The 9,492-nt window shown below is 46.7% G+C and overlaps 1 pseudogene; it reads right to left on the bottom strand.

Annotated features, from left to right (window-relative positions):
- Nucleotides 1-4,513: 4,513 nt before the first annotated feature.
- On the bottom strand, nucleotides 4,514-8,937 carry LOC146191689 (uncharacterized; annotated as a pseudogene).
- Nucleotides 8,938-9,492: the final 555 nt, after the last annotated feature.

Raw genomic sequence — 9,492 nt, 5'->3', positions numbered from 1 at the left:
GTGTGCTCCAATATTTACAGCTGGATTGCTTGCAATAGGTGTCGCCCTTCAAAAAGCTCCTGTAGTATTGCTCACGAATTAGACACGCGGTTTGAGGCAATGCCGCATGTTTTTCCTTTCCTTGCATGTACAAGAAGTGTGTTTTCAGATGGTTTCGTTGCACTCCGGCATTACGCCCAATATAATTAGTGATTTCTTAGTGAATTCACTTTCAGTGGACCTGTTGCTAGTGTGTTACTCAACATTATTTTGCTAACTAGATACTGCTCTGAAAGGTTCCAAATGCTGCACTCCTTGAGCCATGAGTAACTCCATGCGACTGCATATTTTGAACACTTAAACTTTGGAATGTCCGATATTGCAGCTCGAGGCAACGTGAGGTTTTCATGACATTCTCGTATTGCAGATTTTTCGCCTGTCTTTACGTGGTTATGGATTCACGCCGTCAAATCTTTGTGCGCCATGCGATGATGTGAAAACCATAAAGCTTTACGTCCTCTCCTGTCGGACGTATGCTCCTCAGAGGAATTATTCGGAAATTCTTCTGGCTCGCTGAGGACTGCCGTTTAGAATACCTGTCCACCCCTTCTTTGGTGCAAATGTCAAAGGACATGCCCTAAAACCGGCGTGTGATTTACACCATAGCTATCATATTGCGACTGGAATATTCGTTTATTAGCGCTTCTCTGTCTCCATTATACATGCAAGTTTTATTCGCATGTTTTTATTTCCTTACTTTATTGATTACTGTCCAAAATTTTGTCAAAATTGTACAAGAACAAAACAGATAAAAAAAATGAAAAGGGATGGAAGTCGAAAACGTAAAAATGACAAAAAGAGAAAAAAGGAAAACTAAGTAAAAACGAAAGTAAAGAAGCAAATGAGCGAAAACGCGAGAAAGGAGCGCGAAGAGTCGCAGAAAAGGCTATCGCCTTACCGCACTTAGATGAGATCTAAACGCCTCTAACAATCTTTTTTTTCATATCTCGTGGGCTTCCTTTGGAGCGCGGCAAAAACACGTGAGGTATGCCGTGTAGAAAGCAATTCATTGAGTGTTTTCTACAGATGTAATGTAACTTTGCGTATTACACTTGGAGTTAACAGCCAATAGCGTGTTTACGTACCTTTAGCCCATGCTAACATAGTGCATCTGGCTGCTGTTCGCTTGTGAAATGTATTTTATTCTTATATTTACCTGTACATTACGGTAGCCGTCATTATTTAGCAATGGCTCGGCTGCCGCTAAATTCTTCACCACGCGAAGCACTACGGTCCATTGAATAATGTGTCTATACTGCTTTCATGAGGGTTGTGTGATATATGACTTCATTATTTTATTAACACCCAGGTTAAGGTGACTAGAAGGGGGGAGGGGGGGGTGTGAATAACGCAGCAAGCTGCCCGTAGAGAGGAGTGGCCCTCTGTGAATGACTTCCGCTAGGGAAAAGCAGAGCGCTGCACAGGAGCACCGTCAGCTTTTCGCACAGAACCACGACCAGTCTGCGCGTGCTTTGGCATCGTTTGTCAGTGTGTGTGTATGTGTATTTTTCGATTTCTGCACGTGCTGCTTGTTTACGCATTCTTCATCCTGCAATGACGCTTCGTTCCTGAATGCGACCTTGGATATACGTCGTATTCGGATAAGGTGCCCGTTTATCTGCGCGTTCCAGAGATCTGTTCGCTGGGCACGCTCCGTTTCAATGGCTGTAAAACCACTGCTGTACAATTAAGCTGTTTCCGAAAGGCATTTTGACAGAAAGCTGACTGTTTATGCGCATCATATTGCTCTAGAAAGCTGAGGTAGAGCTTTTGTTCTATAATGGCTTGCTGCGCATTTCGGTTTTTACGGTACTAGTCTAGTAGGGTGCTGATTTTACTCGTCTTGCTTTGTCTGTCCGCAGATATATCCAACGTGAATTCAGTCGCAGTGTAAAAGGGAATGTAATCGTAATACCGGTGCCAGTATTAAATAAAAGAGGGCGCTGTTTCCTCACCTGGCGTGTATAAAGAAAAAAACGTAGACAAACAGCTATAAGCTATGTTTCTTAAAACAAAGATGCGCACAGAACCAGAACCACAATCGCAAGAAGAAAGATTGGCAATAAATGTGGAGGAAACAAAGGTCGTAGCGGTCGGCGTTGTTACTGCACGGCTGGCGAGCGTAATTTCGCTCAAGAGGGTGCATGAGACCAGCAGGGATGGCGAAGTTTTGAGAAACAAGTTGTAAGAGTAGCTCTGAAACATCTCGCAACAGCGTGTGTGATGGTTTAAATAGCGCTGCTTTGGCAAGCAACTCATTTGACCGCTTTCGAAGGTGATGAAACTCGCCGCTAAGAAACTGTCATAAGAGTAAACCTATCTGGTCGTCGGGACAAAGATATAGCGTTCACCTCAGAGAAAGAAAAAAAAAAGATATTGCGCCTGAATACTCCCCTACAAGAGCCCCGCAAAACTTTACTGACTTTACAAGAGCAGAAAATTCGCTTCATATTCGCATAGATCCCCAACACTGCTGTCATATTTCCCCCTATTCGGAAGCCTAATGACAGAAGCAGCATACTATGATCTTTAGCATGTCTTAAGAACTGCTAAAGTTCGAACATTCGAAAAAAGAAGTTCGAACATTCAGAAAAAACGCATTTGCACTGCAACCTTTTCTGCGAGCGAGCAGATGCTGCGAGCACACTTACGGCGCCCTACTGCACCCATAACTACAGCGCCGCGGCGCGGAATTAAAGCGAACGGGGCCAGTTCCCACCGCCGGTTGGCACATTTCTCCTAGATGCCCTACCCAAGCCAATAAATATACGCTTATTGCCCACATGTTAAGAAATATTCGATACCGATTTATACGCGAATTCCTTTTTGTGAGACAGTTTAGATGAGATGTTCACAGAAACAAAAATAAATCAAGATATATTTTTTTCAACGGGGTCCTTGTTCCTACACAAGCCTGGCCACCGGCGCCATAACTAAGGCGTTCCAGATCAGCTATGCGCCCATGCAGCTCCACATATATACGAAGAATAAAGCAAAAAACGGATCAATGTTTGGTCAAAAATAAAGTCTTTGGGTTGACACACATAATTGCAAACGTAAAGTTTATAACGCCGGTAATTACACAGGCACGGGAACCGGCAGCTGGGAATCATCGGTACCGTTCTTCGGAACCTCACTTTGCATGTAGCGGCCGATGATGCTACCGAGGGGAGAGTTCTCTGGGAGTGAGTCGATAGCATTAGTGCTGTCATTCCGCTGTCCGACGGGAAGTTGAGTCAGGGGAATTCCGACGTTGCTGGTTACAGTCGACGTCGCGTTCATCTCGGCGTTAGGCGCGGCAACCATGGCTGCCACACCGCCTAATCCGACCTTGGCTGCTTTGAGCAGCATCTCTCCTGGGTCGGTGAGCACGCCGTAAAAGAAGACCACCGCCACCAAGGAACAAACCACGATGAGGCTTCCCGTGCAGACCACGCAGAACAGGCAGCGGTTCATGGTGGGCTCGGTTCCCGGCTCTGCCTGCGCAACTCCGTAGGTGGACCTCACCGCAGCGGATTCCAGGTCCACGGATGTCGTCGATGCCATCACTTGCGTCGAATGCTGGGTGAGTTCAACGCATGAACGTGCTTGCTGCAGCGAAGCTGTGTCTGTGGATATATCACCTTCTGCCGGTGTAGCTTCCATGGTACCGATGGCAACGATCTCACTTCTTTTTCTTCGCGAAAAGAATTGGCGGGATGCCACCGGAGGTCCGGACTGCGTCATCGTTGACAACACCGAATCATGATGTAATCATGTAATAATCTTTTACATCATTACATGTAATAATGTAATCATGATGAATGCATTGCTGAAATATTTGCTAATCTTCTAGGAGTCTTAGTGTACAAGTAGGTACGGAACAGAAGCCCGAAAGTGGTGACTCTAGAGAAAATATCTTACCACCGCTAGCCCGGGTATACTGCGGAACCTTCACCAACACTCTGGAACTGCCCTTTTTCTGCATTCAGTTGTCGAGAATATCAAATAAGCGAAGGAAGACGAAGTAATATGCCAAGAGTCCTGTTATTAGCGGAAAAGCATTTCTTCACACATGAGAGGCGCGGACAGGATTTGTCAGTAAAAAAAGAAAACATCGCAACGAGTGGCTTTCGAACCCACGCTAGAATGAGCTGATTAGCCTCCCTGGTCCAGGCACAACTGAACTATAATACCGCCACAGTTTATTTTTCTTTATTACATGGAAAAATTTCCGTAAAAACGAAAAACTTATTTTACTCAAACTTGTTCATATCTCAAGTTACCGGGCTGCTTAATACGAGCCCGCCATATCCCTAGCTCAACGCTGCACCACCATCAAACATCAAACTTCTGGGAGGCACACACATGCATCTAGGTACGGCAGCCAGTGTGGAGGTTCTACGCGTGGACCATATACACTCCTCACAAAAGCATGCACTCTGCTCACGAAACACGGATTTGGACAATCTTGTTGGCTCGGCATGCCTGTCCACTATATGTCGTTTCCAAAGACTGAATTGTCCTATCAACACAAAGAGATCATAAGGCACAACAGAGATTTTGTCAAGAGGCAAAATTCTAATAGTATACGGTGTAATTTCAGTGTCCTTAAGAGTTCGTTGTAGCATGTCCCCAAAAAAACCTAGCATCACGGTACAGAATAAAGCAATGATCAATTGTCTCAGTCATGTTACAGAGACAGCAATTCCCCGTCCAAGGCGCAAATAGCTCCTTATCATGAAGAAATATGTTGACAGGCAGCGTCGCTGTGTGTAGTTTGAAAATGAACATTTTTGCGGCTGCCTGAATACACATTCACCTGACACGATTTAGAACAGGGATGTCTAAAAACCACAGATAAAGCTGCCGATACAAAGGTCTAGGGAAAAAAATTACTCAGTGAGAATCTTGGTTATCTGCTTTCTCGAGAGGCTATGCAGGTAATTTATAGGGAAACACACTGTGAGAAAATTGAAAGCGTCAGCAACCTTTTTAAGGAATCCCCTTAAAGCCCGCTCACGAACCTGCCCAGTCGGTGCGAATAAGTAAGGAAAATGAGTACTGAAACGCCTAATGAACACAGCTACAAGAAACGGGTGCACAAACAGGTGAACGAGGCCGACTCCACGAGACTCAAGACTCTAAGGGAAGGAACATGTCACGCATGAGCTCACATCGCCGCAGATGATCACAGGTCGTGCAAAATTACTACACACTCTCGCGCTGTCCTGTATTAAACACCAACGTCTTCATCAAGTTGCAACTGCAACACACTCTCGCGCTGTTCAGCGAAGATCGTCGCGTCTTCATGAAGAACACAACAATTAAGTCCTATATTCAACGATACTTCATTTCACGTATGGCTCCTTGAGGGACTTTAATTTCACGTCATTGCATACGCTATCTAGCCGAGTGCGTCCTCGGTCTGCTTGCGTATTGTTGGATGAATCTACCCAGCGGCAGGACAGAACTCGAAATACTTTTACGTTGCTGTATCCGGTGGAGTTGATTTTGAAAGGCGTGCTGTTGTTAGATGGTGCGCGGCCACTCCCTCACATACCGTGGGTACGGAGCAACCCGAGGGCACAGCCATCATGCAATGCGCGCCTGCGCTTCTGCTTCGAAAGAAGCAGGAGCTCAATTTATAAGCACAAGAGTTTATTACACGGAGAGCCGCATTACAAACACTGCACTGACCCTCAGACCTTGTTAAATCCTACACCTCGGCTGCAGCCCTGAGAGCGGCGGAGCCCTGCCAGTACAAAGCAAGAGCTACTCCCGCTTTCGCAGCGGAGTTAAGAGCGCTCACAGGTCGCACGGCAAAGCGTCAAAGCGCGCGCCACACATAACGAGGGAGGATAAGGAATGCGCAGAGCACGATAGTTGTGGCGACGCGCGACTTTTTCCCCCTATTATTTTTCATTCTTTTCTAATTTTTCTTCTGTCCGCACGAGGCAGCGTAGGTTGCTCTGCTACAGAGCCAGCAGCAGGCCCATGCATTTTCTTTTCCTTCTTCCTTCAGTCACAACAACGAAGGATGGAGGAATGATCAGATTTTCTCGACAGTCCTGCGGCATGCTTGATTTTTCTCGTAGTCCTCTATCTGTCTGCAGGTCTACCATTTCCAGTATAGTTCTCAACATGATCGTTAAACTTAATCTTTCAAGCTGCGAAATTCCGACAGCCTCCGCTATTTCTTCCCAGCTATTGTGCACTCCCATAAAAACAAGGTTCTCTATGGATGTTGTAATTAGTAAGCCCAGGGCCTTCTTTATGCACCTTCGAATGAGATAGTCTAATCTCCTCTTCTCCTCCGACCTTATGTTTAGGAGAGGCGTGGCATAGCTCACGCGGCTTATTGCGTAAGCTTGGGTTAGTTTAAGCAAGCTTCTTTCCTTTAGGCCTAATCCTTTCAGCGCGAACCTTCTAAATATGCGAATGGCTTGCGTGGCGAATCCCTCTAACGTTTTGATTGTCCCGTTATTATATCCATTCTCCTGAATGTATAGCCCTAATATTCTGGTTTGATCTACCTTTGAATCATCATGTAGGCGCGCTAAACTTTAACTCAAGACGATTTACTAAAACAAGACAAGACTAGTAAGGACTGGTAGTTTAACGCGCCTGCATGATGATGGAAAACCAATTAGTCGCCATTACAGCATTGCTACCTTTGAAACTGGTTGTACTTGTACTTTAATATGAAATTCCGAGCTGCGCTTGCATCGGAGAGAGTTTGGGTTATATATGAATAATTATGATTTGTGCGGCTAACATGACAGACAGCTATTGACAGCAAAATCTACGACAGTGTCCGCCGGCGCCTGCAGGCGCTCCTAAATGCTCGCTTTGCTATCCTGGTTATTCTAGAGATTGATGGCATCTGCATATATAGTGAAATTTACCCCTTTATGCTCCTCAGAGCTTCTGGGAGACCCCTCATCACCACGTTGAAAAGGAACGGGGAGAGAACCGAGCCCTCCGGCGTCCCCCTGCTCCCTAACTTCACTGTGGGGGATTGTATGTTTTGAAACTTCATGCAGGCAGTTCTGTCTAACAAAAAGTCGTTGATGTCCTCGTATGTTCGTGGACCTACCCCGATTTCTCGGAGGATCGCTTCGTGTTTAAATTTACCAAAAGTCTTTGTCAAGTCGAGACCTATAATAACTTTGGCGTCTATAGAACACGAGTCGATTATGTCGTATTTGAGTTGGAGTATCAATTCCTGCTTGCACAAGTCCGGTCGGAAGCCGACGATCTCGAGTGGCCAAAAGGCGTTTTTCTCCAGACGAGGAGCTGGGCGAATCCAACATGGAGACGGAGGTCAGGGCAGAAATATTGGGATTAAAAACGAAATCGGCCCCGGGCCCGGACGTGATACTTAATAAAATTTTAAGAAGCCTGGATAATGACTTCATTTACGCTCTTACTGAGTATATGCAAAAAATTTGGACTAAAGGCCACCTGCCTCGGCAGTGGAAGTCTGCAAACGTAATTCTAATCCCAAAGCCGGGCAAACTCCCCAAACTAGAAAATCTAAGACCTATTTCTCTAACCGCAGGCATGGGAAGCATTAGCCACCGAGTGGCCACAGAGGTCGCCGCCAGCCATGAACTGGAGGCGATCTAGGGTGGACCGTCTGCATCTGCATTTGGACGAAATAAATGTTTTCCAATCTAATGATGTACCATGTAGTCCACACATGACTGACGCGCTTTAAGGAGGAACAGCAGGTGTGTTTGTGTGAACAACTTTTATTTCCACCAGAATGGAGGCCCCTACTCTCCGCCCCCGGCACGCAGGCCTAGGGGACGGGGGCCGGGACCTCCGCGATGAGAGGCAGGCAAAGAGGTCTTGGTTCCGTGCGGCCTCTTCCGCCAGGCGGATGGCTCGCTTCTGAAGAGTTGGGTCCTCGCTCCGCAGAAGGGTTTCCCAGGCTTCTCTACTAAGAACTCTTGTCAGAGCCCCTTGGGAGCTAGCGCATTCCCAAATTACGTAGTTGAGGGTCCCTCTCTCCCCATATTGCTTGCATGTATCGTCCTGTCGCTCATCTTTCTGGACGTGATAGGCCCAGACCGGGTGGATGCAATTCCCTGCCTGTAGACGCCCCCATGCGGTCGCCTCTTTATTGTTCAGACGCTTATCTGGTGGTGGCAACAGTTTTCTTCTTTGTCTATAATTTTCGACTATTTCTGTATAATTTAATAGACGTTCGTCCATGTACTGGCAATCAGGCGGCTCCACGGTTACCCGAAAGTAGACAACGCGGGCTAACTCGTGCGCCGCCTCGTGCGCCGCCTCGTTACCAGGAACAGACGCGTGCGTCGCAGTCCATATTAAGCTGACTTTTCTATTCAGCTGTTTTCCGATCAGGCTTCGCACCACTTCTGGTGCGAACCTGCCCTTTGCGTAATTGTATGTGGCTGTTTTTGCTTCCGTTCCTACGCAAGCGAACGCAATCGCAACTACTTCTGCTTCGGTGTTGCGGCTTCTGAAAGTGGCTGCCGATACTGGGGCGCCTCGGCCGTCGGCTAGCGAGGCTACCGCCGCATCCGAAGTCCCACTCGCCGCATCAACGTATGCAACTGCCTTGCTGTCCAGCGGCTCGAAGCGCTTTTTGAGTGCTTCTGCTCTCTTTTGCCTAGTTTCCGCGTTGTATATGGGGTGCATGTGTCGAGGAAGATGGGAGATGGTTAGTTTATCTCGGTATATATGTGGGATGCTCGACTTTTGTGGCGTCCCTCTGTCTGTCTGCAGGCCTACCATATTTAAAATGGCTCTTCCTGTTGTTGGCTGGCTTAGCCTTTCGAGTTGCGACACTCTGACTGTTTTTGCTATTTCTTCCTAAGTATTGTGTACCCCCAAATCGAGCAGCATCTCTGTGGATGTACTAGGCCCTGGGCCCTCTTTATGCATCGTCTAATGAGTGCTTCTAATTTTCTTTTTTCCCCTGGTTTAAGGTTTAAATACGGCATAGAGTAACCTATGCGGCTTATGACATAAGCCTGCATAAGTCTGATCAAGCTCCTTTCTTTTAAGCCTCGGCCCTTAAATGTTATTCGCCTGAATATGCCTAGGACTTGTGTGGCGTAGCCTTCTAGTTTCTTTAGTATTCCGTCGTTGTATCCATTCTCTTGAATGTATTGCCCTAGGATTCGTATTTGATCAACTTTTTGTACGAACATTCCTTCCACTTTGATATCAAATTCTCTGATTTGCTTGCACCTCGACGATTTTGGGTTGTGGACTAGTAGTTCTGATTTCTGCGGTGAGCACGAAAGCCCCTTACTAGCCGCTTAGTCCACTACTGTGTCTGCCGCTGTCTGCAGTCGTCTCTCTATGCTCGCATCACTCCCCTGGTTTATCCAAAGATTGATGTCGTCTGCGTACACGCTATATTTGAGCCCCTCAATGTTTCTCAGAGCTTTTGGGAGCCCCTCATCGCAACGTTGAAGAGGAATGGGGAAAGAA

Source organism: Amblyomma maculatum, chromosome 4 (assembly GCF_055883805.1).
Source record: "Amblyomma maculatum isolate TAMU_Amacu chromosome 4, ASM5588380v1, whole genome shotgun sequence".
Lineage (NCBI taxonomy): Eukaryota > Metazoa > Arthropoda > Arachnida > Ixodida > Ixodidae > Amblyomma > Amblyomma maculatum.
This window is presented reverse-complemented; position numbering and strand designations above follow the sequence as displayed.